The sequence below is a fragment of the Vulpes vulpes genome, chromosome X, assembly GCF_048418805.1.
Source record: "Vulpes vulpes isolate BD-2025 chromosome X, VulVul3, whole genome shotgun sequence".
NCBI classification, from domain to species: Eukaryota; Metazoa; Chordata; class Mammalia; order Carnivora; family Canidae; genus Vulpes; species Vulpes vulpes.
This window is the reverse complement of record NC_132796.1, coordinates 2,512,563-2,539,910: the sequence shown is the minus strand read 5'-3', so window position 1 is coordinate 2,539,910 and position 27,348 is coordinate 2,512,563. Positions and strand designations below refer to the sequence as shown.

Genomic DNA, 27,348 nt, shown 5'->3' with positions numbered 1-27,348 from the left:
TTGTGCTCCTCACCTAAGGCTGAGGATTTATTTTATAGGCACCTTCAATATTTTAAACAAGCATGTTTTGCGATATTTTTTTTTTTCCTTGATACAAAAAGCATTTGCCTGAATTTGGCCTCACGGGGTTTGAAAGAGGAAGGAAGCAAGTACTTGTGATTTAGAAGAATCTGAGTTTGATCTCCACCCCTGTTTTTGGGACCGTGCTCCTAAAACCCTTGGTATTTCCTGTGGCGGGAGCAGGAAAGGTGTCTTTTGTTAAGTTAATGAGGTGACTTTAGGATGGGGGCTGGTTGCCAGGGGAACCAGCCTGTTGCTGGTTTCAACAAAAGTTGCAGCCTGTTGCAACTTTCTTTTCTTTTCTTTTTTTTTTTTTAGGTTGCAACTTTCTGCTGCACCGCTTGACCTCTGTGGAGAGGGAGGGGCTAGAAGGTGACTCAGTGGCCAATGGCCAAGGAATCAATCCTGCCTCTGTTGTGAAGCCTCCCTAGGAACCCAGGAGGAGGGGGTTCAGAGAGCTTCCGGATCAGCAGACTTGAGCAGGTTTGGGGCCCAAGGTGCACCCGGGAGGCCACGGGAGCTGTGCACCGTTTCCCCACACCTGGCCTCCTGCATCTCTTCATCTGGCTGCTCCTGAGTTACATCCTGTTATAATCAACCGGCCATGCGGTAAGGAACAGGTTTCCCTAAACTCTGGGATCTGTTCTAGGAGATTAACTCAACCGGAGGATGGGGTCGTGGGATGCTGGTGGGCCAGAAGCACAGGTGAGAACTTGGATTTGAGATTGATGTTTGAGTGGGGTAGGGCTGAGCCCCGATCTGTGGGACCAGTTGCTGTCTCTGTGTAGGTGTGTAAGAATTGAGTGGAATCCATGGTGGGGGGAAAGCCCCCTCCCCACAATGGGATTGGTGACCGGAATCTCTTACCACCTCCTTGAAGAGGCTACCTAGCTCTTTCTTTCTCTCCTTTTGTATCCTTTCCCCCTATAGCTTGCATGTTCAAATGCTGTTTTTTGTTGTTTTGTTTTTTGTTTTGTTTTACAACTTGGTTGGTTTCTTCAAAGTTTATTCCGAAGATGGTGGTGGGGAATTGGATTTTAAAATAAAATTTGTTCTTAATGATCATGAAAAGCCTGCCATCAGAATCCCATTAATAAACTGTGCGGATCGGCAGATGGTTTTCTTGGTGTTGAAAGTATCAGTTTGTTCAATCGTGACTGGTGGCAAAATTACATTTCATTCTGTGCAACGGTTTCAAAGTTAATACAGCTAAACAAGTGCCCCCAGATTGAAATGGAAAATGAATAAATGGTGATACATTAGGAGTAGCTTGGAGCCCAGATTCAATCTTGGAGCACTTAAACAATTTACTTGAGATTCAGTAACTCGTTACGGAAAAGAAAACGTTCAAACGCACTAAGATGTGGGATAAAAAAAAAAAAAAGTTAAATTCCTGTGTTTCAGTCTTCCGTAATCTCAGAAACTGCGATTGGCTTTGTATTTATATATCTCCCTCTATAAATATATATGGTTTGCATGATAACCTATTTACAATACTGCCATATTATATTGATATACATAGAATAAATATAATATATAAATATACATGGTTTGTATGATATATAAATATATATAGTTTTATGATAACCTATTTACAATATTGCTATATAATGTTGATATATATAGAATAACATGATACGTATAAACGTGCTAGTATATTCACATGTCGATATGCTGATTAAGATGTTGGTATGCATGAGGCGACGTACAATTTAGGACCTTATTCTCGGTATTGTAGAAGTGATTGCAAGTAAATTATAAGTAAATGTATCAAGGGTAATAATCTGTGCAGAGTTAGATTATTCACAGATCCAGCAGCAAGTTCAACAGAGCTTGGCCACATTACAAATTACTATTGATAAGACTCCAGCGTTAACGAAAAGCATTGAGTTGGGGTGATAGATTCTATGAACATGTAGATAATGCCCGCGTTTGATGTGAGAGGCGACCCAGCACCAGTAGTCCTTTGGAAATACTCATCATCCCACATGTCGAAGACAGGAGTTGTCTCCCATAAAGTTAAAAACTCACTTGTTTGACATTCCGGCTGTGGAGTCAACAGAAACTGAAATAAATAAGTAAATTGTAAAGTCCTTTCAAAGTATCAGAGATGCACAGGTCTCAAAACAAGCAGAAGATATGGCTAGATTGTGATTTGTGCTGGTTTCTCTCTCCATGGAGTACTTAGGAAAGAGACGTTAAAAATGAAAGAGAACCCAATTTTGGCCTTTTACCAGAAATTCATGAAAAATCTCACTTTTAAGACCACGTGAACTGACCTTTATGTTGCTTTGGTTTATTTTTTATTATGGGTAACCGTGTTCTGTACCCTCCTTAGCGACTTATTTGGTATTTATCCTGCTCTGTTTTTACACCTGCTCCACTATCTAGATGCTTATAAGGTCAGAGGGCTGTGGTGATAAAGTCACACCTTCCGGCAAATCTCTGATATTTTCATCATACTTAATTTTTCCCATGGTTGAGTTCCTTAAAAACACTTGAGAGGAGGAGTTGGCTAGGATTAGCATTTTGGAGCTGAGCCATCCCTAGGTCAAGGATCAGGTTGGGTTTTCACCTTTTATAGCTCAGGGTGCAAAAAATCCCTAAATTGATGAACTTCTGTTGGCATTTTGGGGAAATGCCCACGGTAGCAATTTTAATCCTCCCCTTATTTAAATCTCCGGGACTACAAAACTGGATTCTAGACACGAAGTAACAACTAAAAAAACCAAGCTAGACCATCAGGATGTAAATAACAGATGTTAGAAAGCATATATTACTTTTTACGTAAGAAATACTATGTAGCGGATTGACTATTGGTATAGAAACACTATATAGCTCTTAGGAAAATGTGGGAGTAGAGAGGGACCATTTCATTGTTGAGAGATTTGACCAACATGGTGGCCATGCCCCTATAAACATAAATAATGAATTTTTAAAAAAGATTTTATTTATTTATTCATGAGACACAGAGAGAGAGGCAGAGACTCAGGCAAAGGGAGAGACAAGTCCTCATGGTGATCCTGTTGTGGGACTCAATCCCAGGACCCCAGGATCACGACCTGAGCCAAAGGCAGATGCTCAACCACTGAGCCACCCAGGCACCCCCAGAAATAATGAAATTAAAGACGGTAACTAACGTGGGCAAATTTTAAGTTCTTTGAAATTGATAGCTCAACTATCCATGGAATGGAGGGTTTAGTAATGGCCTGTTTAATATGCATGACTTGCTTCACCATTTTTTGGAGGCACGTAGAGATGTTTCTTTCTCTTCTTTTCCAACGATTGCTCAGTTTCCTGATATCCATCAGCACGACGCTCTGTATTTTTCTCTTAAATTCTCTGAGAGACCCTTCATGGCTTTTATTTATTTATTTATTTAATTAATTTTTTAATTTTTAATTTTTTTTTTCCTTCATGGCTTTTAAACAAAAGGTGTGTGCGGTGCTCTGATGCTGCATGTATGCCATCATGCATTCATCAAAACTCACAAAATCCACAACGCCAGGTGTGAACCCTTATGGAAACGATAGATGCTGGGTGATGATGACGTGTTGATGCAGGTTCATCAGTTGTAGTCAATGCACCATCTGGTGGGAATGTTGATAAGGGGAGAAGCCGTGCGTAAGTTCTGTCAGAGGGTGTTTGGGAAATCCCTCTACCTTCCCCTCAATTTTGCCATGAACCTCAAACTGCTCTAAAAAACATCAAGTCTATTAAAAAAAGAAATAAAAGGGACATGAAGGTCTTGCAAAGGACAAATGATAAAGAAAGTGGATTTTGATGCATGCCCTGAAGCAACTGTCTCTGTGCTACTTGAAGTATATACTCTGCCTAGACTGATAATAATAGGTTGTGGCTTCGTTATTATTCCAAGAGGCACAGACCCGTGGTCAGCAGGCCTAGACACAAAGACCTGAATATAAATCCTTCTGTGTCTACCAAAAATTCTCCTCAAAATAGCTCTTTCCCAACCTTGAAGTCCTCATCTTGCACCTCTGTCACCTGCAGAGACTCTTCTTTCTCTCAAGGTGTACTATGTTTGCCGCGATGCCCTCTTCCCTTCCCCTAACATCAGGCCTTGATCAAAGGCAGCATCTCCCAAGTTTTTCCATTCTTGTTCTTGCAGAACGATGTAGGCTTTCTTCCAAAGCTATTTCTTGGGTCCCAGTGATCACCTCAAGGTTACAGCCACCTTGGCTGTATCCCAGAAGGCTCACCTGCCGCCTTTTGTCCCTGTCGCAGACAGGTGGGTGTTTGCCCCTCTAACGTCAGCAGAGAGCAGAACGTAAGCTTTCCCCAGCATGGACACTTCTAAACTTTGCACCCGATTAAAATATGTGTAATAGTGTAGGTGAAATGATGCCTCTCTAAGGTTTTGAATCCTGTTGATCAAGTTCAATAGCAGAGGAATTTTTCTCCTAATGGCGTGTTGACTTGGGTCCTTGGATGGGCAGTTGACTTTGTGGTTGGAGGGAAGGTTACAGGGATTGCTTAGAAATTCGGAATGCCAGGAGCCATTCCAAAGAGGGAAGATGATCCCCGCAATGATAATGACCTCCAATTTTATTGTATCTTACATCCAGAAGGGTCATAAAGCGCCTAACAACTCCTCCACTACAAATGAATATGAGGGTCGTTTCACATACGACTAAAATGTGTCAGCTGCTTAACAGAGCACAGCCAGATTAGTCAACAATTTAGGCGGGGAACTGAACAAAAACGGTTTAAACGCACAAATGGAAGGGATATGCATGAGGCCATTTTACAAGCTGGAGCTGCTCCATGGATGGAGGAGTGAGATTCCCCCCCCCCCTAAGTAATTAGAAAACTCAGATTGGCGAGAAACATGTCATCCTCCAGAAATGAGACCTGAGCATCTCGAGAGAACATGAAAATATGAAGTCCCACTAAATGCAGTGGATGATCCTATTTCAATCTACTCCGTGGATTTAATGTAGATGCAATGTATTAACCTGCTTAGGGATAGTCTGTGCCCCTCAGAAGGAAAACTTGGACGAATAGGGAAAGAACACAGAACCCGTCAGCATAACCGTGTCACACATCAGAGGCCCGTTTACCAGACCCTTTATTCTGCAGGAGACTCCATGGGATTATCAGAATCAGGCTTATTAAGAGAATTTCGATCACTAAAGCAGCTCTGTGAGTATGGGGGAAGAAAATTCAGGTGATCCTTTTGCTACCCATTGAAGTCTGCCTACTGATGGAGGGTTTTCTTTTCTTTTTTTCTTTTTTTTTTTTTTTTTTGAGAATTTTCTTTTAATATTCCACTTTTTTTTTTGAGAATTTTCTTTTAATATTCCACTTTCAGTGAGAGGCATGCATTACAAGTCAATATGTTGGCATCCTGACGTCGTGTATGTGTCATCATGATCATTGGTCATTTTGAGTTTTCTTCCTCTGTAATGATGGCTCTGCTTTGCATTTGTAAACCCGGGTTCCTGAATCTTCATGATTGAGGACCAGCTCCTGTCATAGGATGAAATCAGTTCTTAGGAAATGTCCAGCATGCACTCCCATGACCTATCACTTGTTTATGCACATATATAAATACAATATCTAGATAGATACACATAGATTTACCCTTTGTAATTTCTTTGGTTCCGTATATGGAATAAATGAGGGAAAGTGTATGGTGAAGCATTTAGGTATTTGTTCATGCAGCCGAAACTCTTATATATCGTATACCTAAGAAAAATCACTCCAATACAGCAATTAGAAATGAAGTTTTCCAAAGGAAGAAAAAAAGTTTCCCTGCCCAAACAAAAGTTACAGTTTAGCAGATTGTGTAGCTAAACTGTGTGCAGGCTACGAAATTCTCTACCCTTTTTGATAGAGGACTATTATATTCAACATTATTATTATTATTTTTTAAGATTTTATTTATTTATTCATGAAAAAGACACACACACACAGAGGCAGAGACACAGGCAGAGGGAGAAGCAGGCTCCATGCAGGGAACCCCACATGGGACTTGATCCTGGGTCTCCAGGATCACGCCCTGGACTGAAGCCCCTGGCGCTAAACCGCTGAGCCACTGGGGCTGCCCATATTCAACATTATTTAAATATCCCGACTTGGAAAGTGTGTAATTTTAAAGTGGACACAAGTAATTCGATTGAGTGGTAACAATTGAATTCATTGATTCATGTTGGTGAGTGCCTCTTGGTAAAGATCTACCTGTATATCTATCTATCTATCTATCTATCTATCTATCTATCCATCCATCCATCCATCCATCCATCTATCCATCCATCTACCTATCTATCCATCGATTCTATCATCTATCTATCTATCTATCTATCTATCTATCTATCTATCTATCCACCCAGCTGCATGCCCATTCATCCATCCATCCATCCATCCATCCATCCATCCATCCTTCCATCTCTCTCTAGCTACATGCCCATCCATCCATCCATCCGTCAATCCACCCACCATCCATCCGTCAATCCACCCAATCACCTATCATCATTTGCTGTCTATCTATCTATCTATCTATCTATCTATCTATCTATCTATCTATCATCTCTATATGTAGGTATATATGGCATGTCCAGTGATTGTAATGTGGACAATTGCTTTACATGGCATTTTTTCCTAGGAATATCAAGTTTCCCCTTTACTACTTGTTTAAAAGACTTTGTTTCTCCATCAACATGGTTTGGTTGATGGAGAATCAATTTTTATTTTATTTTATTTTATTTTATTTTATTTTATTTATTTATTTATTTAGACTCTTTTGAAATATTTTTTTATTTATTCATGAGAGACACAGAGAGAGAGGGAGGCAGAGACACAGGCAGAGGGAGAAGCAGGCTCCATGCAGGGAGCCCGACGTGGGACTCGATCCTGGGTCTCCAGGATCATGCCCTGGGCTAAAGGCGGCGCTAAACTGCTGAGCCACCCAGGCTGCCCGAGAATTAATTTTCAGTTAGTAATTAATTCCTTTGTGGAAAACAAATGCACCAGGTAAGGGTGGGTTCATATCTGAGCTGTGTGCAAACACTATACTGCATGGATTTGTCTCTCTCTTCATTTTTCTTTTAAGTAGACTTACTTAAAAATATGTAACATCATCCAAATATCTTCTTGAACTGTTTATCATCCCCCAAATGTAATAAGCATGATTAAACTTTTTCAAAAACAATAGTAGGGGCATCTGGGTGGTTCAGTCGGTTAAGCGTCTGCCTTTGACTCAGGTCAGGATCTTGAGTTACCTCTGGGATTATTTTTTACTTATTTGAGAGAAATAGTGCACAGGCAGGAGGAGCAGTAGAGGAAGAGGAAGAAGCAGGCTCCGCACTGAACAGGGAGCCCGATGTGGGACTCAGTCCCAGGACCCTGAGATCATGACCTGAGCTGAAGACAGATGATAACCAGCTGAGCCATCCAGGCACTCCGACTTCTCATAATTTTAGATACCGTAGCTGGTGGGGATCTGGGAAACCATGGCAACTTCTTTACCATGCTTTGCATTTTTCTTCCATTAATGTGTTGCTTCTCACTGCAGGGGGAAAAAGAAAGCCCGTGAATAAGGAGACTTTGGGGGGAAATGCGGTAGGGAAGCCAAATCACACACCACCATAAGGCACTTGAGCAAATCTCTAAAAGAGAACATTTCAAAGTGGTTTTATTATTTTGGAGGGATATGAACAGAAATCCTAGGGGTCCTTGGAGGAATTTCTGAAATTCTAATGTTAAAGATCGTGAAATGGTAGAAACAAACTTTGCAAAATGGGGATAAATGCCTTCCTCCCTTTTGTGGAAAAAATCCATTTTGAGGGGCACCTGGGTGGCTCAGTGGTTGAGCATCTACCTTTGGCTCAGGTCATGATCCCGGGGTCCTGGGATCGAGTTCCGCATCAGGCTCCCCGGATGGAGCCTGCTTCTCCTTCTGCCTGTGTCTCTGCCTCTCTCTGTGTGTCTCTTATGAATAAAAAAATATTTTTAAAAATAAGAAATGCACTTTGAGATGAGAACTTTGTGTTTTGATCTGGCTCTTGTGCTACAGTGTTTACTGCAGCCAATCTCTTAGTAATACTCTGGCCTCTTCTGTGACGATGGACAATTTGGAAGATGGATGTCCCCACCTACCCGTGTCCCCATCTACCGAAACCTATTTTGGGGAGATGCCTTCTAGAGTCTCATTTTGAATTCAGGGAACATTAGGTTTCCTCTCAATCTGGCTTCTGAGAAAGGTAGTAATGAAGAAATGAATTGTCAAGGCCTCTGGCTAGAAAGACAGACGTGGTTGTCATCACGACTGTCTCCCTGAACACCCAGAACCTGTCATTTATTGATTGAGGCACATGAAAGTTAGTTTGCACACAACAGATTCGTAAGAATACGAAGATTTTGAACCATCTGCAAAGTATTTTTTCATTAGCTGGTTCGGGCTTCCCATCAGTCCTTTTAAGTTTCAATATATCCCTCCTGGCCATCGAAACATAGAATGTTTTTATTCGCAATGAGGCAACCTGTCAATTCGAAAAAGTGTCAAAATTTATAACAAAGTACACATTTCTTTTTAGAAATGGGAAAAGTGAGCGTGGTCTGTCTTCATCATGTGCCCCAAGATAAAACATCTCAGACGTACCTGTTAAAATAAATTTAGCTTTATTTAGGTTCAGACTTTTCACAGATGAGGGTGAATATTTCCATAAAACGTAGGGCCATGTTTTGTGAACCTTTGCTTAAGAGGAAAAGCAAATATTTGTTTAAAGAATAAAAAAGGCTTTTGCTGAAAATATGCCCTGCATTAGCAGGAAAGCTTCGGCACCCAAATTGCACATAAACAATATTGTCCTACATGGAGATAGTGTTCACTTCTATTCCAGGGTAAATTTAAGTAGCCTAGAAATACCCAGGTAATATTGCCGTTGGCCAACCCTTATCTACAAGGACAAGAAGATAAAGAAGAGAGGAGTTGGACACATTCAGGAGGCATTGGACACGCGTCCCTCCGTCATTGATTAATGACTCACCAGATTCTCCTCACAATTAAGGAGCATCCCAAAAAGGATGTGTTGGGTGAAAATCAATGCTAAGAACACTAATCTGAGCATTTATGGAACTCATTCTCCTGAGGAGATTCCTTGAGTCGTCCTGAAATCAGAACCGTCGGTCATAAACCACCATCCCTGATGTCCAGATTGTCTGTCCACTGCTGTGTTCACACCTGGGGGGGGGGGGGGACTAAGAGGTCCTGACTCCTGCACAAGTCCTCCAATAGCCAGGAAATGCAGGAATTAAGTCTCCTTGTATGGGGGGTTGTGGTTGGGGAGAGAGAACAAAACTTAGGAAACATCGTTTCCAATTGGTTTTGGATTTTCAAGGCAGATAAGTGGTTTTAGAGACATCACACACACACACAGAGAAAAAACCGGGTTTGATGCATGGAATACTCTGAATGTCAGGTGCATCCTCGCTGGCATGTTCATCTTTGTCTCCCAATTTTTACCTCCCACCTCCAGGAGTTTCCTGGTCATACATCCGACAGTCGATGCCGCTGGTTTCATGTTATTTGGGTTCAAAATTCCAGACATCTGAGCTAGTTCCCTGGTGACCAAAGGCCCTTTAGAAGTCCTCCAGCCTCCTCTAATAAATAGGAAGAGAGAACAGGAAACTCTGGATGTAAATACATAAGCTTTTCAAGGTGTGCCCGGCCAGGAGCCCAGGGTCGGGGCACAACGGGGAAAAGCGAATTTGCAAACTTTCACCACGTTCTTGTAAACCTGTCTTCAGGTTCTACCCCACCTGTGTCCACCGCACACTGTTTCTATTCCTTTTTTTTCTTTTTAAAGATTTTATTTATTTACTCATGAGACACACAGAGAGAGAGAGGCAGAGACACAGGCAGAGGGAGAAGCAGGCTCCATGCAGGGAGCCTGACATGGGACTCGATCCCAGGTCTCCAGGATCACACCCTGGGCCCAAGGCAGCGCCAAACCGCTGAGCCACCCAGGCTGCCCTGTTTCTATTCCTTTTTGTGATGTTTGACCCGATGGCTGACCTGTTGCTGCATTATCTCAATTTCTGAGTCGATTCACTAAGTCGCACCACTTCACCCACATGATGAGGAACGCATCCCTTTGCATCGTACCTGTACAACTTTTGAGACTGAATAACTTGTACTAATGATGCTCCTCCATTTTATTAGGGCTGTTTTGATCACCTTCTCTTCAACTGTCACCTGTGTTGACCCTATAAATGTCGTCTGCATCCTGCAGAAGGTCTTCAACGCTGGACGGTTACATCCCCAGTGCTCCTCAAGCGCAGACCTTGTGGTAGATGGGTCTTCAAGCATTTCTGACGTTGAGCATATATATATTTTTAAAGATTTTATTTATTTATTATTTATTCATGGCAGAGGGAGAAGCAGGCTCCATGCAGGTAACACAACATGGGACTCCATCCCGGGTCTCCAGGATCACACTCCAGGCCGAACGTGGCGCTAAACCGCTGAGCCACAGGGGCTGCCCTGACATTGAGCATATTATCAGATAAATAGATGCTTGATCTTTAGCCAAGTCTCATGTGCAGAAACAAAGCTGCATGTGTAACCAACTATTTGATTACCTCCCATGCAACAAAAATTATAATAATGCAAAGAGGTCATACAACCAAAGGGTACGGCAAGAAACCAAGAACACAGGAAATAGAGTCAAAACGAAGGGGACGGGCTTGAATTTTCTTCGCTGTTTGAACAGCTGTGTTGGGAAGGAGACATGACAAATACAGGTGTTTGGAATAGTAGGTGAAAGCAGGAAATGAACAGGGCCCCACGTTTCCCAAGCAGGGTGTTCAGTGCAATTTCGTCAATTTTTGTTTTCCTTTTTTTACCTGGTGGCTGCTCTACTGAATTCTGAAAACATAAGACGCAAGCACTGGGCATTTCCATCTTTGAAGTATCCAGACACTGAAGGCATTCCTGTCACCTCTGCACGGATTGAGACAAATCCCAACAGTTCTCATGATGAAAAAAAATGACGGCCGCTCTAAAACAAAGGCAGAGATAACGTTTGTCACACGATACCTTCAATCTGAATTCAAAGAGCTTCATAATACTTAGTGATGACCAAGCATCCACATTGCCTGATGAAATACCCTTTGCAGAGTGTATTTGAATTAGTTGTGTTTGGGTGCATTGAGAATCCAAAGTTTCTTGATTTGTTTTCACCCCCTTCACATAAAAATATGTGCAAGTTTTTGTTTGTTTGTTGAGGCCACTTTGTTAGTAAAAGGGTCGGCTCTTTATGTAAGCTGCAAGGAGACTACGTCAGATAATGTCACAGGATTCATGTGTGGGGAAGAGACAACATTTAAGGAGATTTTTATCCCTAATACTCCCTAGTAGCGTCCATATGATTTAATTTAAAATATCATTGCAGTGTCGGTGCAAACATAGGAAACCTACGTCATCACAAAAGATAAGCAAATCTCAGGAACTGCATAGTGGATTAGGAAAAACGGAGACTGGCCATGAGACTTGGATGGGGCAATGGGGTCGTGGCGTCTTGCCCGTCCTCTGCTTCGTCCAACACTGCCTTTGTAACCATGGTACATTGAGCAGAACTCACAAATTCACTTTGGTACAGTGCTGTTAATTAGGCTACACATGTAATTCAAATGCTATATATTTTAGGTTCCACGCCCAGTGTGGAACTCCGTGCAAGGCTTGAGCTCATGACCCAGAGATCAAGACCTGAGCTGAGACCAAGAATCCGATACTCAATGGCCTGAGCCACCCAGGTGCCCCAAATGGCATTTTTTAATATGTTTTTTTTTCCTGTTCCAGGATCTCATCTGGGCTCCCACGTGGCATACTTGTCACGGCCACTTACTCTCCTCCCGTGTGGCGAAACTCCTATATCTTCCATGATCTTCCGTGACCTGAATCCTTGTGAAGAATAATGGTAAGTTGTTTTGTGGAATATCTCTCCATGTGCATCTGTCTGACGTTTGGTTGGAAGAGCACAGTCGCCAAACTGAAGGAGTTTTCAGTATCAAAAGCTGGGGAAATGGGCAAAGGAATAACAAGAGGGCTGAAGGATAACCCATTGGTGTTAACATGAAAATCAACATATTTTGTGCAGCCATTGGCTATGATTTAATGAGTAAATGGGTAACAGGACAGCTCTACCGTACAGAAGAATTTCAGTCAATTCCTCTTGAAGGGATGAGGCCAATATAAAGTCAGCTTTAGCCAAAATACCACAGAAATAATTATTGTAGCCAATGTCCCCCAGTAAATGGTGAAATTTTTGGGCACAGAGTTGAGGAGAAAGGCAGTATGTTCATGGTCTCAAAGTATCTCCTGCAGATACATGATAATTGCAAAGAGGTAAATGATAACTTCAGAGGCGAAGCCCTGTGGACCATAATTCATCAAATAGTCGGGGGTACGGACAAGAGCAGCAGTGCCTCAGCCCTACACCAATGTCCCCCATTCTTAGCATCCGTTGGAATATTTTTAACCCGCTGTGGGTGTGTAACTTCTCCACAACACATACGTATTCTCCCGTCAAAACTGGATCGCTTATACGCTGCAATTCCAGTTCTGCACATACAACCCGCACAGAGACTCACTCATGGGCACCCAGTGCAGAGAAAAGTAAAACGGCATTTCCTTCATGACGCGTGCGTCGATTTAACAAAGGGCGAAAGCAATGAGGATGCTCCAGGAGAGTAGGGTGCCGTGGAGAATATAATTAGCAATCGAGACACTGAGTTACTGTCTGTTATAGGAACCTCGGTAGATGTAAAATGTATCAAGTAAAATGTTGCCAAAGTGGTTCCGCAGTATATGGTTGAATTGTCGTGGGAGTATACAAAGTATGGATCCTGGATTGTTATACAGCTTTATAGTAGAAATCTGACATATGGGTGGGAGGAATGGTAACATGTGGATGGGATTTTTTTGACCTTTGAGCAGGGATACAATGTTGGGGATAGAGAATGGATACAGAGTCGTTTTGGAATTTACGTATCAACGGTCTGTGTGTTTTGTGGGATTAAAAAATTCTCAAGGGCCATTCTCACTGATGGTTGTCCGCATGGTTATGATGCTGCTTGGTAGTGAAGTGGCGATGTCTGTAGTGTTTCTGTATTCCTATTTGCACTCGAATTGTCCCACTGTCAAGTGCAAGGGGGAGAATGCAGGTGTTTGCACAGGTAACAGCACAAGATGTGTGTACGTAAGGGGGGAGACGGCTCTGCTCTGGTGCCATGAGATTCTTCGTTGGTCATTTTCTCCCTGTCTTGTCGCTCTCCTTGTCAGAAGCAGGGACAATCCCTCCTCCATACAGCCTGAGCCTCGCAGAGTGTACGTCAACAGGCAACAGCCATAGGAGTTTCACGGGGTAGCCTCATGATGTGGCCACAAATGCCCGTACCCTGCCCAAGGCCACAGAGCCTTGCTTTCCCAGAACCTGAAAGTCTCCCCATTTCCACAGTCTGCTGAGAGTCCCACTCTTCACCGTAGAGTCAAGGTGACGTGGATCCCTTGGCGTCCTCCAGGTTGGGTGTCTGTACATAGCAGGTGCAGAAACCTGGCCCTCAGTTCAAACCTGCACGAAGACAGCAGTGAACTGAGCAGCGATAAGGCATCGGCGAGCTCCTACACGATCCCCCGTCCACATGCTTGCCTACAGCATGTGCACCTTGGGTGCTACTTTATATTCTCCGTCTTAATTTCCCTGACGATGAACTGGGTACTCCTTTGTCCGTCCAGGACAGTCTCTGACTCCTAAAAATGCCCTGTGCTTTGAGATCTGCCTCTTTGGCCGCACACCCATGCACATGCCCCATTGTTGCTGTGGCTACTGTAGGTTGATTTTTTTTTTTAATTTTTTTTTTTAATTTTATTTATGATAGTCACAGAGAGAGAGAGAGGCAGAGACATAGGCAGAGGGAGAAGCAGGCTCCATGCACTGGGAGCCCGACGTGGGATTCGATCCTGGGTCTCCAGGATCGTGCCCTGGGCCAAAGGCAGGCGCTAAACCGCTGCGCCACCCAGGGATCCCCTGTAGGTTGATTATGGTCTTGTTTAGAGATGCTCTGTCGATGGAGGAAATACTAATCAACGTCTGCCTGTATTCCTCATTGAGCTCTTCCTCCATTCATTTCTGTTCTTGCAACCGTGTGTTGCGTTTTTCCTTGATGCATGTCGTGTGTCCGTATGTTTGAAACTTGCGTTGTGCAAAAAGAAAGAAGAAAGGAAATTCTAGGTTTCCTGCTATATTTATCTCCTAAACCACACTTGAGACAACCAGCCTTCCCCTCCCCAGCTGCAGATCCAGAAAGTGATCATTTTATGATCGTTTTCCTGTGGGCTAGACACATATGTAGGGGTCCAGAATATTTTAGAAATAATTCACGTAGTCAGTGGTCTCGGTAGCTGTTTGTTCTTTCTGCCAAGTTATAAAAGTTTCTACCTGCAGCGTCTGTACCTCAAGCCATTCCGAGCAGCTGGATAGAAAGGCGTCCCATGAGGACACAAGGCATTATCCCTGCGTGGGCTTTCATCTAAATTTGGCTTCCATTTGCAGTATCATCAAATATTTATCGAGTTTCTACTACCTTCCAGTTGTTAGGCGTACAGATATAATTGCAGCACTGTGGAGCTTTATTGGAGCGAGACCCCGCCACCAAGTGGTGTGGAAATCCTGCCATTCGCTCCTCACCCAGGACACAGCTGTGCACATACAGCATCAGGACGGTGGGGAAACCAAACCTAACAGTTGTGCGGTGTATTTGTGCAATGCCCAACACTGGTGCAATGTGCAAAGCTCACTTGAGGCGAGCGGGCTTAGATTTGAGGTCTAAGGGGGATTTTTATTCTACGTTGAATGAAGATCCGGGGGTGAGTTGGTGCTGGCACGCCTGGTCGAAAGGACGGATGGGCAGCAGGAAGAAGGTAAAACATGGCACCCTGGCTTTATTTGCCCAAAGATTCACCTGCAACAAAAGGGTCTCAGCCAGCATCTGCTGCTTACCCCTCTCCTCCATCGGCAGCCCGTCCTTAGCGGGAGGCAGGGAAGAGATGAGCAACAGCCAAATGCATTCAGTGGTGGTGATAAAATGAAATGCATACACATGCATGCCCTCAAGACCCTGGACTCCATTGGAGGTGAAACCTCACATACAGTGTTTCCTTCACACCACATCTATTGCCAGCTTTCTGGGACATTTAAAAAGATTGTACATCCAGCAAATGTTTATATTTTATGGTGCATTCGTTTTTTTAAAGATTTATTTGTTTATTTATTCATGAGAGACACACACAGAAAGAGAGAGAGGCAGACACACAAGCAGAGGGAGAAGCAGGCTCCACGTAGGGAGCCCAACTCAGGATTTGATCCTGGGTCTCCAGGACCATACCCTGGGCCAAAGGCGGCGCTAAACCGCCGAGCCACCCGGGCTGCCCTTTATGGTGCATTCAATTTACATGCTTGATGATTGATGGTTTGAAGGATCTTCTGATACCCAGATACATAGGCCTATCTCTAACCCCAAACAGTGTAAGAGGAAAGTATGGGATTCACAGATGCAAGTGATCTCTTTGCTGTGTCTTGCTTGCTTAGTTTGGTAGATTTTTAAAAACTATTTGAATCTTCCCAAGAACTCTGTCTACTCTTGTCTCACAGATTAAGTTGGAACCACTCAGCATTCTTAAAAAAAAATACTATTATTGTTTTTGGGTTTTGTCTTGTCCTGTAATTTTTAAGTAATCTCTATGGACCCGATGTGGGGATTGAACTCATGACCCTGAGATCAAGAGTCACCAGCCAGGTGCCCAAACCTGGCATTTTTTAAATAAATCTCCTAAGTGTCAATGTATCCATAATAATGCCAGTAAATTCTGTGATTTTAACATCTATAAGGGGCATCTGACTGGCTCAGTTGGTGGAGCATGCAACTCTTGATCTCAGGTGTGAGTTCAGGCCCCACAATGGATGTAGGGATTATTTGAAAATAGAATCTTGAGAAAAAACTAAAAATAAAATCAATAAATACACTAAATACTATATCCTATTATGTATACCATTCTCCAAGATACTTATTTGTTTTTGAGAAATATTCATGTGACTTCATGTAGATATAGTCTCTCTCTCTCTCTATATATATATAATCTTATATATATAAGATAAATATAAGATATATATTTATTATATTAAGATATATAATATATATAAGATAAATAAGATTCTTCTATAAATAAGATCTAAGATTTTATTTATTTATATATTCATGAGAGACACACAGAGAGGTGGAGACACAGGCAGAGGGAGAAGCAGGCTCCATGCAGGAAGCCCAATGTAGGACCCGATCCCAGGACCCCAGGGTCAAGGCCTGAGCCAAAGGCAGACTCTCAACCACTGAGCCCCCCAGGCGTCCCTAGTCTATATTTTTTAAAGATGCATTCAGGGCCGTATTATAGGAATAGATCATACAGCATAACCTTCATTTGGTCCTTTTCAGGTTTTTCTGCAAGTGTTTGTGGGTACTTTTTCATGCATTTCATGCCATGCTATAGCACATATCCTGTCTCAATTCTCCTTGAGTGCGTACAGTAGATAGTCTCAAGGAATATATGGAAAACAGCCACACAGAATTAAGGGGTTGTGCTCATTTTCAACCTTATGGATGAAGACAACTTCTCTTTTGTTTGTGAAAATGCACACTCCCATCAGAAGTGAGTGAGGATTGTCACCTCCCCACAGGGCTTGCCATTATCAAGTGTTGTGACATCTTAGCTCTCTACAAACTGACACGCAATCAAATTCACTTTTATTTTAATTTGCAATTTTCTAATTTAACAATGACTTTGAGGATCTTGTCATTTACTTATTCATAATTCTTCTCCATGGGGGTAAAAAAAAAACCAGTGTATTCATATATTTTGCCTAATTTTCTATGGAGCCACCTGTGTTTGCTGTAGAATATAATACAGACTTGTGTATGCTTATTGTGTATATCAATCTGTTGTCTTGTGTATATTAAAAATAGATTAGCAAAAGCTGGGAACACCTGGGGGGCTCAGCAGTTTAGCCCCTACCTTCGGCCCAGGGCATGATCCCGAGGTCCTGGGATCGAGTCACACATCGGGGTCCCCACAGGGAGCCTGCTTCTCCCTCTGCCTGTGTCTCTGCCTCTCTCTGCGTCTCTCATGAATGAATAAATAAAATCTTAAAAAAAAAGATTAGCAAAAGCTGAAGTTTATTGTTACATCATGTGTGAAAGTGTGAAACGATGAGGAAATGGAGATATTTTCTCCTCTGTTTATGTAGAAATGCCATGTCCACGTTAGGAACGTGTCCAGACCTCGCTCAGGAATCTGATGATATTTTCTTAGACGTTTCTTAGCCCTTCCCCGTAGAGGGCCTCGAGCATTGCACAGCAACGCTTTCTTCCGCTTGATCAGCCTCCCTTGGCTGATGGCTCTTATCACATCAAGGTGATCTATTAACAAGTAACAAATTGTGGTCACTAACCACGCACACCTTCCAAGCTCTCAGTAGCCGAGTGATCTAAAAACCCTGTGGGTTTGGACACCACCCGCATTCTGACAGCGGACGTCCTCGCTGAGAAAGATGTGCAAAATTATCGTTACTTAGAGAGTGACTAATGCTACCCTATCAAGAAAATGACTTGACACAGAATGGAAGGAAATTCAGCGTGGCCCAAGGAAGGCCCGTCAGGTTATAATTTATCAACAGTGCTATTTGTAATTTTTATATTTCTCGAACTGAAGACTTGTTTATTTATTTATTTTTAAATCGTCTATCCTTGGCTTTTCAGGAACCAATGAATCCCACTGTTTGAGAGGAACAGATGGCAGGGGGCAGATTATCTCAGTCTGAGAGAGCAACAGTTATTGTTCAGATAAAGATTGTCACAATTATTCTTCCAACGGGAGTGCTCTTCAACACTCGCTCCCTCCAAGGAAACAAATGTTTGTGGAGAGTATATTCTCTGCTTGTTATTGTGACAGACAGTATCCTTGGAATCTCTGACGATAGTACTTGTGGCATCTCTCTTACTTAGATAATATGTTTTGTGCTCCCATTAGAGGTATCTCTCATGATGTAAATAATTCAAGGACCCTTAATTGGACATCTGTCCTTCTGCAGTTGGTCTTCTTTATGTTGCTACTCAAAATTACATAATTATAGATAAGTGTCGGTATAGACATGATAAATAGCTACGGCAGATGATAGATGGATAGATAGTGATAGATTATAGATAGATTATTATATGATATGATAGCTATGGAGATGGAAGATATGATAGTAGATAGAAGAATAGATAGGACATGATCGATATAGATATGACAGATAATAGATGGATAGATAGATAAAAGATTGTAGATCAATATGACAGGTGATAGAGATAAAAAATATGATAGAAGAATATATATGACATGATCGATATAACACATACTAGATGGATAGATATAATAGATTGTAGATTGATATGACAGATGATAGAGAAAAGATATGATAGATGGTAGATAGAAGGATAAGTATGACATGATAATTATAGGTAGATATGACCGATAATAGAGGGATAGATATGATAACAGATAGATGACAGATCAGATATGACAGATGATAGATATAGAGATAGAACATAGATAGTAGATAGGATACATTTGACATGATAGACCAACTGATACATGACATAGATATGACAGATGGATAGATGGATAGATAGGTTAGATATGGATATGATAGATTATAGACAGATATGACAGATGATAGGTATATAGATAGAAGATATGATAGATGGTTGGTAGATGGATACATACGATAGATGCTGGATACGATAGATTATAGATAGATATTATAGATACATAGATAGAAGATGGTGGTAGATAGATAGATGAGTAAATCTTACCTATGATTGATATGACATGATAGATATGATAGATATGACAGATGGTAGATATGACAGGTAGCGCATGATACATATGATGCATAGGTATAATAGACGGATGATCGATGACAAATAGACGGTAGACGTAGATCAACAGGATAGATATGTGATAGATGATACAGATATATGATGTAGATTTTATAATCATTTTTAAGATATGTATATATAAAAGATGGAATTGACATATATGGATATATGACAATAATACGTGTGCATAGATAGATAACGTGCGCAGAAGTCCAAATGCACTGATTACATATTGTAACTATAGATGCATAATGACATCATTTAAATATGTGTACAGCTTTGTGCAGTGTTCACGTATATGTGGGTGCACGTACACACATTGTGGAGCCCCTCCACCCCAGTCATTCCAAATGTGTATTTCCAGCCTGCAATTCCACAGTGAGATCTGGACCCTTGTTTTTGAGTACCCGGGACACATAAACTTGGATATCACATAAGTCCCTTGAATTCATTTTGTCCAAAAGGAATCTAGTCTTAGAGGAGGAAGGATGGTGTGAATTATTCAAATTCTGCAACATCCTTCCATCTATAGTTCTCAAGGTGTGATGGCTTCCAGCAGGCACCAGCATTCCCAGACAAGGAACTAGGCAACACTTTCGATTCATTACTTACTCCCTAAATGTGGCTGTGCTTGACCTTTGCCCAACAAAGAGCCTCAAGTCACCTGAATGACACCTTATAAAGATTTGTTGAAAGAAAGGCCAGGTCTTGGGCACGTGGGTGGCTCAGTGGTTAAGTGTCTGCTTTGGCTCAGGTCGTGATATTGGGGTCCTGGGATTGAGTCCCACATCGAGCTCCCTGCAGGGAGCCTGCTTCTTCTTCTGCCTGTGTCTCTGCCTCTCTCCGTGTCTCTCATGAATAAATAAGTAAAATCTTTGCACACTCCTGGCACATAGATGATGATGGTGAATGACCTTTGTTTCTTTTTACTTATTGTTATGAACAAATTATTTCCCTGCCTCTCTGATCAGTGGGTACTCAACCCTTCAAGAGGTTTTTTTGTTTTGTTTTGTTTTGTTTTTTAGATTTCTCACCATTAAGCTGGTGGCATTATTTTATGTAATGTAAATGCAAGGTTATTTTTATATTCAGAGTTTACTAAATTGACTACAATTTACTTTTCTTTAGGAAATCCTTGGAATATGGTGCCTGTCCCCATATAATTAAAACTATTCCCTTCCACCCACAAATATGTCCCAGTATGAATGGTAATTATAGGGCCAACCTATTTATACTTCAAAAGGAAGACCTTTATTCTGAATATTGCTGTGAATTATCAGTAAATTGGCAGAGATTACAAAGTATTGGAGCGTCAGGACTGCTTACGTAGACTCTCACTTGTAACCTTGAACTTTAAAAATGCCATAGAAACAATTTGATACAGATTATAAATTACACCTCTTTACTAGGAGTTATCTACTTTGCAACATACACTTATTCCAATGTAGCCTTATTTTCCCTTCAGGGTGTAATTTTGAGATTAATTCAATTCAGTTTTATTGCATTTATTTTAGCCATGAGTCAGTCATTTTGAGGTCTGAGCTGAGTTTTCAAAAACTACTTGGAATGGCAAGAACGTTGCTGCTTTGTCACGGGTGTGTTTCTGAAAGAGAATTTCTACATCTGGTGGTTGGAATATATTCTTGAAAACTAATTTTGTCTTGGGAGTCCGTAGGAGTTTAATGCGCCTGTATTAACTGCATTAGAGAGTAGAGGAATGGTGAAAATTGTAGTTCATTCGCAAATTCATTGCCTTCAAGCATCTCCTCTAACTTCCTAGAAAATGTCACATAAACCACAGGCACTAACGTTCCCTATTCCTAGCAAAATTCAACGTCTTCTTTATTATTTTTTTCTGCAGATATCCTGAAAATATGAATGGTTTATTTTATTTTTATATTTTTATTTTTTATTTTTATTTTATTTTTTTAAAGATTTATTTATTCATGAGAGACACACACAGAGAGAGAGAGAGAGGCAGAGGCACAGGCAGACGGAGAAGCAGGCTCCATGCTGGGAGCCCGACGTGGACTCGATCCAGGGTCTCCAGGATCAGGCCCCAGGCTGAAGGCGGCGCTAAACTGCTGAGCCACCCGGGGTTGCCCATATTTTTATTTTTTATGAACAATTTGTAAATGTGCCCTAGGGGTCATTTGGATGATGCCTTTGGTTGAGCATCATCCGACTCTTGATTTTGGCTCAGGTCATGATTTCAGGATTGTGAGATCATTGAGCCCAGAAGCTCAGAGCCAGCCTGCTTAAAATTCTCTTCCTCTGCCCCTCCCTCTGTGCTCTTCTGTCTCTCAAAATCAATCAATCAATCAATCAATCAATCAATCAATCTTTAAACAAACAAAGAATGCCCTAGAGTAATTTTGGAAAATCAACAGTGTGGTCTTTACATCAGAGAAGGAAACATAATGAGCAAGTTGGATTTTATGGAAGGATTCTAAATCCTTGGGAAATTATAGCTTGAAAATAAGAATCATATTTTGTTGTTGTGGATGCCGAATCTTCAGGGTACTGGTTGGATGAATGTTGAATCGATAATCTAATAGCGTGGACCTGATTCCTGGCTACCTACTGATTTTGGATTTCATATATTCAAATAGGCAATAAACCAATAGGCATGTGGTGTGATGGTAAGTTTTCCCAGTTCTGGACATTCTAGTAAAACAAAGGACCAGGAAATTAGGGCCCCACCATTCATTTTTGTCCATGAAGCTTTACTGGAGCACATTCATGCTCATTCATTTATATATTATCCATGGATGGTTTTGCACTAACTCAGTGGAGTTATCGTTTGTGTTGTAGTTGACATGTCACATTTTGTAAGTTCAAGGGGTCCATTGTGTTGACTGGATACATTTATATGTTGCAATATAATGACCAGGGTAGGGTTAGCTGACCTGTCGATACACCACATAGTTACCATTTGTGCGTGTATGCGTGTGTGTGTGTGTGTGTGTGTGTGTGGTGAGAACATTTAATATCTACTGTCTTTGCAATGGTAAAGTATTTAATATAGTATTGTTAACAGAGCTCACCATGTAGCTCTAGATCCCCTGAACTTTATCTTGTAATATTTGTACACTTTGACCAATGTTCATAGAAGGATTAGACATAATAGCTAGAAACTGGCAGCAATCTGCATGCTCATCCCTGGGTGAATAAAGACAACGTGGCCCGTCCATATAATGGAATTGTATTCTGTGATTAAAATCTGATACAATGTTACAACTGGATGACCTTGCAAAACAAGATGCTAAATGAAAGAAGCCAGACACAAAAGGCTACATATTAATTTTTTTTAAAAAAGGATTTAGAGAGCGAGAGACTGGGGGGAGGAGCAGAGGGAAACAAAGAGGACCTCAAGCCGACTCCCTGCTGAACACAGAGCCTGATGCAGGGCTGGTTCTCACAACCCTGAGAACATGATCTGAGCCAAAACCAAGAGTCGGATGCTCAACCAACTGACCCACTGAGGTGCCCCAAAAGGCTACAAGTTGTTTGATTCCTTTATCTGAAATTTGTTAAAAAAAAAAAAAAAAGTCCTAGTTTTCTGAACTAAGTAGGTGACTACCTATGTGGGCTGGATGTGGTCTTGACTACACATTGCCACAAGGCAACTGTTGAAATGATGTGTTTTAAAATGGGTTTGTGGTGAAGATTGCACAGCTGTGTAGATTTACTAACAATTATTGAACTGTACCTCACAACAGGTGAACAATGTGCTATGTTAATTAAACAACTGTAAAGTGCTACGTATGATTTTTAAAAAGTTGGTGGCAGAGACCATCTGACCCACCATGCCTAAAATATCTACCATCTGACCATTTATAGAAATAGTTGGGATCCCTGGGTGGCTCAGCGGTTTAGCACCTGCCTTTGGCCCAAGGTGTGATCCTGGAGACCCGGGATTGAGTCCCACGTCCGGCTCCCTGCATGGAGCCTGCTTCTTCCTCTGCCTGTGTCTGTCTGTCTCTCTCTCTCTTTCATGAATAAGTAAATAAATAAAATCTTAAAAAAAAAAAAGAAAGAAAGAAATAGTTTTGCCAGTCACTGCTGTAGACATTTATGGTTGCTTAAATTTCATTGTCAGATCAACAGGGGGTCGCTATGAGGACATGAATGTTCAGCAGCAGAGTCTACAATTAAGTATGAGAGAAATCCATGGATATGTTTGGGGGAAGATGTTTTCCTGTTGAAAAACACCCCAATATGTGGTTAGTTTATGGAACAAAAAGAAAAGAAACAAGGAAGGAAACATTTGAAAACATAACGTGTCTGGGCAGGTTGTATAAATTTTATTTCTTAGATAAACTTTTTTTTTTAAATTTTGAGAAAGATTTTATTTATTCATTTATTCATGAGAGACACACAGAGAGAGAGAGAGAGAGAGAGAGAGGCAGAGACCCAGGCAGAGGGATAAGCAGGCTCCATGCACCGGGAGCCCGATGCGGGACTCAATCCTGAGTCTCCAGGATCATGCCCTGGGCCAAAGGCAGGCGCCTAACCGCTGAGCCACACAGGGATCCTCCTCAGATAAACTTTAGAGTCAGTTTATAATGTGCATAAAAGAACTTGTGGGATTTTGATTAGGAATGCGTTGAATCTCAACAGATTGAGTTAGGAAGAATGGCCATCTTGACAATTCTTGAGTCTTCCTATCCATGAACATGGAATCTCTCTCTCTCTGCGATGTATTATGTTCTCCTATTTTTTTTTTTTTTAATCTGAGTGTTCACAGTGTTCCTCATATAGATCTTTCAGTAGAAGTTTTTGTTAGGAGGATGCCAAAGTATTTATTTTGGGGTTTCTTTCTGCTGCTTCATTATTGGTGTGTAGAAATGTGACAGATTTCTGTATGTTGATTTTATACCCAGAGACTTTCCTGAATTGCTGTACCAGTTCTAGTGATTTTTATTTTGGATGGAGTTTCAGGTTTTCCACACTGAAGATCATGTCATCTGCAAATAGTGATAGTTTGACTTCTTCCTTGCTGATTTGCATGCCTTTTATTTCTTTTTATTGTCCAATTGCTGCTGGTATGACTTCTAGGACTATTTTGAACAACAGTTGTGAAAATGGACCATAGAAAAAGATTTCTGAGGTGTTCTGCATTAAGGATGATGCTGGCTGTGGGTTTTTTATAGACGGCCTTTATTATATGGAAGTAAGGTCCCTATTGTAGGTTTTTGCCATGTATGCATGTTGTACTTTGTCAAATTATTTTTCTGCCTCTATTGAAAGGATCATATGGTTCTTATCCTATCTTTTATTAATGTGGTGTATTGCGTTGATTGATTAGTGAATATTGAACCACCACTGCAGCCCAGGAATAAATCCTACTTGAGCATGGTCAATGTTTATTTTACTTTATTTTAATTTTTTTTATTGGAGTTCAATTTGCCAACATACAGCATTTAAGAAAATTTTTTTTATTCAATGTTTTTCTTAAATGAATTGTTAGATTCGATTTGCTAGCATTTCACTGAGAATTTTGTATCCATGTTCAGCAGGGATACTGGTCTGTAATTCACTTCTACTAGGGTCTTTATCTGGTTTGGTATCAGGGTGATACTGGCCTCATAGAATCAGTTTGGATGTTTTCTGTGCTGCCAATCAGTCAAGTTTTCTATTTCTTGTTTCAGTTTTGGTACTTAATATGTTTCTAGGAATTTACTCATTTCTCTCAGGTTCTCCAATTTGTTGGCATGTTATTTTTTATAAAATTTTCTTAGAATTGTTTATATTTGTGGTGTTGGTTGTCATCTCTCATTTGTGATTTTATTTGAGTTCTCTTTTCTTGATAAATTTGCTAGAGCTCTAATGCATTTAATTGATATTTCCCCCCAAAGAACCAGCTTCTGGTTTTGTTGATCTTGCTATATTGTTTTTTGTTTTGTTTTGTTTTGTTTTAGTTTCTATATCATTTATTTCTGCTGTAATCTTTATTATTTACACCCTTCTGCTGGCTTTAGGCTTTGTTAGTGTTCTTTTTTCCAGCTCCTAAATGTAGGTGTAAAGTTATGGTGGTTTATTTGAGATTTGTCTTTCTTACTTTTTTTTTTTAGACTTTATTTGAGAGAACACAAGTTGAGGGTGGGGGAGGGGAGCAGAAGGAGAGGGAGAAGTAGACTCCCCTGATGAGCAGGGAACCTGATGCAGGACTTGATCCCAGGACCCTGAGATCATGACCTGAGCTGGAGACAGATGCTTAAATGACTGAGCCAACTGGGTTTCCCAGAGATTTGTCTTGCTTCTTGAAGTAGGCCTGATAGTATATACTTCTCACCTGGGACCCCTTTGCTTCATCCCAAAGTTTTTAGACCATTGTGTTTCTTTTCTTTTCTTTTTTTTAAAATATTTTATTTATTTATTCATGAGAGAGACAGAGAGACAGAGAGAGGCAGAGACACAGGTGGAGGGAGAAGCAGACTTCATGCAGGGAGCCTGACCTGAGACTCCATCCCAGGTCTCCAGGATCAGGCCCTAGGCTGAAGGCGGCGCTAAACCGCTGAGCCACCTGGGCTGCCCGACCATTGTATTTCATTTTTATTTATTTCCATATATTTTTTAAAATTCTCTGATTTCTTGGTTGACCCATTCACCCTTTGTAGCATGTTGTTTAACCATCAAGTATTTGTGGACTTTCCAGATTTTTGTCTTGTGATCGACTTCTAGATTCATAGCACTATGGTCAGAATAGGTGCATGGTAGGACTTTGATCTTTTAGTATTTGTTGAAGCCTGTTTTGTGTTCTAATATGTAATCTATTTTGGAGAATGTTCCACGTGTATTTGAAACAAATGTGTTCTTCTGTTTTAGGATGCAATGTTCTGTATATATCTGTGAAGTCCATCTGATCCAGGGTTTCATTCAAAGCCATTATTCCCTTGTTAATTTTTGCTTAGATGATCTGTCCATTGATATAAGTGTGGTGTTAAAGTCCCCTGCTATCATTGTGTTACAATCAATGTGTTTCTTTAGATTTGTAATAGTTTTATATATTTGGGTGCTCCCATGTTGCATTTTTAAATATTTGTAATTGTTATGTCTTCTTGTTAGATTGTCCCCTTTATTTTTTTAAAAAAGATTGAATGTATTTATTCATGACAGACAGAGAGAGAGAGAGAAAGAGAGCTAGAGAGAGAGAGAGAGAGGCAGAAACCCAGGCAGAGGAAGAAGAAGGCTCCATGCAGGGAGCCTGATGTGGGACTCGATCCTGGGTCTCCAGGATCACACGCTGGACTGAAGGCGGTGCTAAACCACTGAGCCACCTGGGCTGTCCAATTAATTGTCCCCTTTATTATCATATGGTGCCCTTCTTTGTCTCTTGTTACAGTCTTTGTTTTAAAGTCTGGTTCTGGGCAACCTAGGTGGCTCAGTGGTTTAGCGCTGATTCAGCCCAGGGCCTGATCCAGGAGACCCAAGATCGAGTCCCACGTCAGGCTCCCTGCATGGAGCCTGCTTCTCCCTCTGCCTGTGTCCCTGCCTCTCTCTCTCTCTCTGTCTCTCATGAATAAATAAATCCTAAAGATAAATAAATAAATAAATAAATAAATAAATAAATAAATAAATAAATGAAAAAGTTCAGTTTTTCTGATATAAGTATGGCTACTTCAGCCGTCTTTCGACATCCATTTGCAAGATGAATGTTTTCCCATCTCCTCACTTCCAATCTGCATGTGTCTTTAGGTCTAAAATGAGTCTCAGGTAAGCGGCATTTAGATAAGTCATGTTTCTTGCATCCACTTTTGCGTCAATTGGAGCATTTAGCCCATTTACATTCAAAGTAATTATTGGTAGATATGTGTTTATTGTCATTTTATTTCTTGTTTTGTGGTAGTTTCTGGAGATTTTCTCTGATTCTTTCCTGTCTTTCTTTCATGTTTTGATGATTTCCTTTAGTGATATATTTGGAACTCTTTCTTTTTATTCTTTCTGTGTTTATTAGTGGTTTTTGATATATGGTTATAGTTAGGTTTATATAACCTCTCTGCAAAGAGCAGTCTATATTAAGTAGATGGTTGTTCAATTTTCAACCCACAATTTTCTTCTTTCCTCTCCACGTTTTAGGTATGTTATTATATTTTGCATCCTTCTTGCTTGTGAGTTCCTCGACTGACTTTTATATTGATATTAATTTTTTACTGCTCTTGTGTTTCTTACATTTTAAAAATTTGTTTATTCATTTATTTATTAATGAGAGATAGAGAGAGAGGCAGAGATTTAGGCAGAGGGAGAAACAGGCTCCCCATAGGGAGCCCAAAGTGAGACTTGATCTCAGGACCC

At 40.9% G+C, this 27,348-nt stretch overlaps 1 long non-coding RNA gene across 4 annotated transcripts in view; it reads left to right on the top strand.

The window, feature by feature from the left end:
* Nucleotides 1-345: 345 nt before the first annotated feature.
* Nucleotides 346-27,348, top strand: part of LOC112908944 (uncharacterized) — a 270,893-nt gene continuing 243,890 nt past the window's right edge. Inside the window, exons 1-2 of one of the 4 annotated variants that reach the window (XR_011998324.1) lie at nt 346-669; nt 11,882-11,999. This is a non-coding gene — a long non-coding RNA (uncharacterized lncRNA). Of the gene's footprint in view, nt 766-11,881; nt 12,000-27,348 lie in introns of all 4 variants that reach the window. The other 3 variants (XR_011998325.1, XR_011998323.1, XR_003233024.2) reach the window with 3 other exon arrangements.